A 7,283-nucleotide genomic window follows, 5' to 3' on the forward strand; every position below is an offset into this window, starting at 1 on the left:
GATGGGGCAGCATTGTTTTTAAGCTGTCCCATAAGGTAGACGTTGATGGCAGTACTGTTGTTTTTTTGTTCCGGAATTCACTTGTAAATAAACACCTTTGCACAGAAGAACTTTTGCGGTTCCGCCATCTTTTTATTTTGATAGAGGTTAGGTTATCCAGTTTAGCCTTCTGGCCTACTCTACGTGACACCAACACTATTAAAAGTGGCCACTATTATATTCTAACTATATAATTAGAATATACATTCTATTCCCATGATTCCAACAGTTGCTTTAAATCGCAAGTCAAATTGCAAAATTTTGTTAAAAATAAGGCCCAGATTACTTGCCCATATTGTGCAGCCCTAAGTGGCAGTGTGGAAATGATCTCATGCAGAAATTTATTAAAATTATGACTTTTGGGGGGTTGAAGTTGAATTGAACAGTATAAAACAATCAGAATGGAGAAAGCCCCATTGAAATCACTTAGAATGTATGTGTTGCCACCCTAAGGTCATGCACTACTCATAAAGCACATTTAGAACTTTTATTATAAAACAATATAAAATACTGCCAAATACCTTCATACTGTCAGTTTTTATTTTATTTTTTAAATACAGTGACATTTTGGCCATATATCGCCCAGCCCTAGTGAGAAGGTGTTAAAGTTCACAGTTAGCCATTGCTATGTTTTTTATTAAAACTTTATTTAACCTTTATTTAACTAGGCAAGTCAGTTAAGAACAAATTCTTTTTTGACGAGGCCAAACCCTCCCGTAACCCGGACGACGCTGGGCTAATTATGCGCCGCCCTTTGGGACTCCCAATCACAGCCGGTTGTGATACAGCCCAGGATCAAACCCTGGTCTGTAGCAATGCCTCTAGCACTGCAATGCAGTGCCTTAGACCGCTGCTCCACTCAGGAGCCAATGTAAATTAAAGATGAAAAGTACCCACGGCAGGTCCGCCGGAGCCATGGCCCAGTGGGACACGGGTGCCGGTCCACGTAAATGGAAACAGAAAAGTCTGAGTCTTTATGGTAAAACACCAAGGTTAATCAGCGTAAGAAATATTCTGTGCCAGTAGATCTATTCATTTACAAATGTATTTTTAAATCTTGCCATGAGAGGGCACTAAATCCCTTATTTGGGTGAGAATATGTGAGGTCAACAAATGAGGAGCCTCTACAGGGGTGGGCAACTTTTTCTCCTTTCCTAGCAAACACAGCTGATTAATCAGGTTGCATTCGAAACTGAATATCATGATTAGGTGATTATTGGAGTCAGGTGTGTTAGCTGTGACTGGGGCAAAACTGTGACACCAATCAGGCCCTAGAGGACTGGAATTGCTCACCCCTGCCCGGTAGCGGTCTATTGAATGGTAATGTAGATATCGAATATGTTGTAGCAACATTATCAGCTTACAAAATCAATGGATAAACCTGACGTGGATGGAAAATAGCTGTAAAATGCCATATCTTGACACAACTATACAACTACAGTAAAATCATATATATAACCATTATACATGTTAATGTTATGATGATTTTGTTCACTGTATAGAGTTTGTTTTTGTAAATCATATTACTGGGGAATGTATTAAATGTAGAACGCAGACAATGTCTTAAACTGTTAATTGAAATGCATTCCAGGAAACTACTCCATGAAGCTGGTTGAGAGTGTGCAAAGCTGTCATCAAGACAAAGGGTGGATATTTGAAGAATCTCAAATATAAAATATAATTTGATTTGTTTAACACTTCTTTGGTTATTACATGATTCCAAATGTGTTATTTCATAGTTTTGATGTCTTCACTATTATTCTACAATGTAGAAAATTGTAAAAATAAGGAAAAACCCTTGAATGAGTAGGTGTTCTAAAACTTTTGACCGGTAGTGTATTTCAAAATATCTAGTGGTCATCATCATACATTTACAGCATTACTCATACAGTAAAACGAGTATTTTTAGCAGACATCATGCCTTTACAGTTCATGATCTGGTCAAACAAGTTATCTGTACACAATGTAGACACTCTTGTCCAGAGCGACTTATGGTAGTGAGTACATACATGTTCATTCGTAATTTCATTGAAATGACTTGGAAACATCGTTGATTCAACCAATGTGTTCCCAGAGGTACCCTATGCTTGACATAACCTTAAACTGTATGGCTGTACAAGCACAACAAACATCTCTTTTAGAACAAGCAAGTGTTATTCAAAAGGCATGTTGCACAGATCATTGTCAAATCTGAAGAATTACGGGGCAAATGGCAGGAACACACGGAATGATGATGTCAACACTTTCCTCCTTCGCTCTCATCAGTTTTTTTTGACAGTGCTAAAATAGCTGATGACAAAGACTCGGCCTGACCTCGCCTTGGTGTAATTTCTGTCACGTCCACTTCTCTCCATCCTTGCCCACTGACCCACAGGCGGAAAGCGTGGGCCATCTGTGTTGGAAAGAGTCTGCTTTTAGAAAGCCTGGATGCTATTTACTCACTCACATTTCAATAACAGGCAGACTTACGCAATGCCGCTCTCACGCTCTCTCTCCACAGAGAAGTATGATTGTTTACACAATAGTGTACTCGGCCAAAGGCAGTGTGGTGGAGACTGTGGACTTACAGGAAGCAAAATAGTCAAATACAGATTTTGAATACGCTCCTCAACATCAGGCTTGAAAAGTATTACATTTCATATCAAGATTAAGTATTTTCCCATGGTGAAATACTGAGCAAATGAGTAGGCTTACAACAATGGAATATATACGTATTTGTAAAGCTGAATGTCCTAGGATATCAAATATCCACTTTACCTTCCATCAGATGCCAAAATAAGTATCTTAACACTTCCAGATATCATATCCACTTTTTAAAGCTTCCAAATGCTAGATACCCACTTTGTCAAACAGATACCCAAATGCCCTCTATACCAGTCTCACAATGCCTATTGATATTGGCCTAAACTCGACCTTGCATTTTTTAGGACACTGTGTGTAATGACAGTATCTGACATCAGAGGAAGTGAACTCATCTTGGCCTGAGGGTGTGCGTGGCTGATCTACTAACTGTTCCCCCCAAAATAACAGAAATAATATGTATGACTGAGGGTATGTGGGTCAGGTGATGATGATCATCCTTACCTCATGAAATCATAGGGGAAACTAACTTCAAAAATACTAGTACTGCTTTTCCAACCACGGTAAAGTAATTCTAGTAAAGTCCCTTTAGTAAAGTCCTTATTATATTTTATTATTATATTTGTGAATAAAGATTGCAACTCTGTGTATGAGAATCAAATATAATTGTGTGTTTGTGTAAATGTTTAAATGTACATGGATTATGGGTAAAATCTTTGTCTATATATTCTGTCTGTATATTATGTTTATTGTGCAATATTTCACCAGGTCAAATTCGTGGTCGTAAATATACTTGGTAAATAAAGATTATTCTGATTATAGCCTAGACACACAAATACATTCTTATGAATCAGAACATTCCAACATATACTACTACATGACCTGTAACTTGATGTATCTGTTTTTGTTCAGGAGGCACCATTTTCCTCATTATCAGCATTATCCTGTTCTAACCTTCTAAACTGTATTTAAACTTTATTCCATATAAGTGGAATTTGAAAGTTGTGGTGCATGTCATGTCCAGTGGCATTTGGGAATGGAACCTTGAGTCACATCCCAGAATTCTTCACAAATCAAGTATAAGCATGCTTTCACCATCCCTTCCCATGGCCCAGGAACTGATGAGTGATTGGCCAATACTATTTCTTTGTACTGTTTGTATGTGTGTGTGTTTACCAGATCAGTATGACCTTCTCTTTGATGGTACGATGGAATACAGGTTAGTGGTCTCCTCTGGGAGTTGCAGCACACAGACACACGGACACATGCATGTACAGTACATGCACACACACACACAAACGTGTGTGAATTAAGATGGCACCGTACTGTATGGCTACCGTCTTGAGAGCGCCGACCCAACTTGGCTATTTTGGGATTATTTTGCAGTTTTTAAAAACTTTTTTTGCACAAAATGTATCCACTATTATTTCTTATAATCAACAAAAAAAGTTTAAACATCAGATCGGCAGTTACTCACCTCAATTTCAGCTTCAACTTTGACTTAGACTCTTCAGCCCTGGGCTCTTAAGGTACCTCCGATCCAATCTTCGGGCTACCCAAGAGCAAACGCCGGCAAAAAAGAGGCAAGAGATCGGGCATCCTGTTGAGACTAAGGCGAAGGGAACCACTTTCCTCCATTCTATTGGCCAATAATAAGATGGATGACCGGGACTCTTGTCATTTTGAGATCATCATTTTTTCTGAAACATGGTTTTGGACAAGATACCCGATATGGCTATCCATCACGTGTCTTAGTGACACATCATTGAAATCAACGGCAACAAGAAATGCAGCCTCCGGGTGCATGGTTTCCTTGTACAGTTCGTTAAGTGCCAGCTTGTTGTTGTTGTCCTCATATACAGCAGTCACGATAACAGATTAGAACTCTCTCGGGAGGTAAAAGGGTCGATTCTTCATTCTCTGAATGGACAGGTAATTGGATTTAGGGAAATTCAGAGGAGGAGAGGTATGTCTCTTCATCAACAACAGATGGTGTGTAGACTCAAGCGTAGTGGAAATCTAAACCTATTGTTCACCCGTCTTGGAATACTGACGGTCGACCCTTTTACTTCCCGGGAGAGTTTTCATTAGTTATCGTGACTGCTGCATATCAGGACAACAACAACAACAAGATGGCACTTAATGAACTGTAAAAGGAAACCATGCACCCGGAAGGCTGCATTTCTTGTTGCCGTTGATTTCAATTATGGGTCACTAAGACACACGAAGCCCAACTTCTATCAACACGTCTCCTTCACCACTAGGGGCAATAAAGTCCTAAACCACAGTTACTCAACCCAAAGGAAGCATACAAGGCCCTCCCCTCGTCCCCACTTTGGCAAATCAGATCATTTCTCTATACTCCTGCTTCCTGTTTAAAAACAGCTGACAGGCATCTTCGCGGTCATTTTCAACCTCTCGTTGTCCCAGTCTGTAATCTCCACATGTCTCAAACTGACCACCATCATTCCAGTTCCAAAGAACTCAAAGGCTACCTGCCACAATGACTACCACCCTGTAGCACTGACATCTCTAATCATGAAGTGCTTTGAAAGAATGGTCATGGCACACATCACCTCCATCATCCCAGACACCCTAGACCCACTCCAATTTGCATACCACTCCAACAGATCTACAGATGATGCCATCTCTAACGCACTCTACACTGCCCTTTCCCACTTGGACAAGAGGAATACCTTTGTGAGAATGCTGTTCATCGACTACAGCTCAGCGTTCAACACCATAGTGCCCTCCAAATTCGTCACCAAGCTTGGACCCTGGGACTGAACACCTCCCTCTGCAACTGGATCCTGGACTTTCTGACGGGCTGACCTCAGGTGGATAGAGTGGGCAACAACACCTCTGCCATGCTGACCCTCAACACGGGCGCCCCCCAGGGGTGTGTGCCTAGCACCCTCCTGTATAACCACAACTCCAACTCCATCATCAAGTTTGTTGACGACACAATAGTATAAGGCCTGATCACCAACGGCGATGAGACAGCCTACAAGGAGGAGGTCAGAGAACTGTCAGTTTGGGGGGGTGCAATTGCTTCAAGATCCTTGGTGTCCACATCACTGAGGACTTAACATGGTCCTCTCACACAAGAACAGTCATGAAGAAGGCACGGCAACGCCTCTTCTCTCTCAGGAGGCTGAAATTATTTGGAATAGCCCCTCAGATCCTCAGGAACATTTACAGCTGCACCATTGAGAGCATCCTGTCTGGTTGTATCACAGTCTGGTACGGCAACTACACCACCCTTCGACCAGAAGGCCCTACAGAAGGTGATGCTTATGGCCCAGCACATCACTTGGAGCGAGCTCCCAGCTATCCAGGACAATACATGCCAGGCGGTGATTGAGAAAGGCCCCAAAAATTTCCCAAGACTCCAGCCACCTGAGACATGGACTGTTCTCCATGCTCCCATCTGGCAGGCGGTTCCGGTGCATCATGGCTCAGACAACAGACTCCTAAACAGCTTCTATCCCCTGTCCGTAAGACTGTTAAATTGCTTACAACTACTGCTCTGCCTCTCTAACAGACTATCCCCACTGACTCTAGGCCCATCCACATGTCTCTACCCACTCAGACAACCTACGCCGCTGCTAAAATTATTATTGATTATATGTGTTACTCCATTACGCTGCTGTCCATTGATTATTGATTGTCATTACCATTCGTATATATCTATTTGTTCTGCTACTGGTCAGTATTACTCCTGTTTACATGTATATATTACCATTATTATATTAGCATAAGTATTTATATATTCCTCATGCCAGTCACTTTTTATGTGTAAGGTACTGGCACTGACCTGTATATACTTGCATTCTCATGTTTCTAACTCACATCGTAGTTCTTGTGTGGTTTTTAGAAACGTTTTATTCTATTTTCTATATTATTAGTATTACCGCATTGTTGGGAAAGAGATCTCAACAAAATGAGGGTAGACGAGGGTAGACAATTTCCTTTCAGAATCAATAGATGGCAGCAAAGTATTGCACCAATCGGCATTAAAGGCCCAGAGCAGTCAAAAAACGTGATTTCTTTGTGTTTTATATATATTTCCACACTATGAGGTTGGAATAATACTGTGAAACGGTGAACATTATGATAATGTACTTTTAGTGTAAGAGTTGTTTGATTGGAAGGAGGTTTGGCTTTCAATGGTGACATCACCATGCAGTACATTTGTTAATAGACCAATAAGAAGAAGAGTTCCAAACCTCTCTGCCAATAACAGCTCATTTTCAAAATTCTTGCTTGAGAAATTGCTCTTGTTATGAAGCTATTTTTGTTTCTTTTCAACTTTTTTCATGGAAAACTATCACAGTAAGGTACTTAATTCTTATCCAGAAAGGATTTGATATTGAGATAAGAACGGCTGCATTGGACCTTTAAAACAAGTTCACCATGTTGGCATGTAAGTGTAATCATAGAACTGCATAAATGTTTTGAGGTATGAGACAATGAATGAAATGTTATCGTTAACATAACTTTGAATACTGTGTTTCTCAGTATTGTTATTGGGCAAACGTCAATGTGTTCAAGCTTTGATTAAGAGTTCTAAAAACGTGTTTCTTTTTTAAAATTCCCTCCGCATTTGTGATAGCAATGCAGGTTTTCACTCTTCCTAACAACTTATTATACGATTTTGAAAG

At 40.4% G+C, this 7,283-nt stretch overlaps 1 long non-coding RNA gene across 1 annotated transcript; it reads right to left on the bottom strand.

Annotated features, from left to right (window-relative positions):
- Positions 1-411: 411 nt before the first annotated feature.
- On the bottom strand, positions 412-4,750 carry LOC118369282 (uncharacterized). The gene is made up of 3 exons (XR_004822541.2): positions 4,097-4,750; positions 2,509-2,601; positions 412-2,431 (listed from the first exon to the last, which is right to left on the bottom strand). It is a non-coding gene; the product is annotated as an uncharacterized LOC118369282 (long non-coding RNA).
- Positions 4,751-7,283: the final 2,533 nt, after the last annotated feature.

The sequence above is a fragment of the Oncorhynchus keta genome, chromosome 35 (assembly GCF_023373465.1).
Source record: "Oncorhynchus keta strain PuntledgeMale-10-30-2019 chromosome 35, Oket_V2, whole genome shotgun sequence".
In the NCBI taxonomy this organism is placed as follows: Eukaryota; Metazoa; Chordata; class Actinopteri; order Salmoniformes; family Salmonidae; genus Oncorhynchus; species Oncorhynchus keta.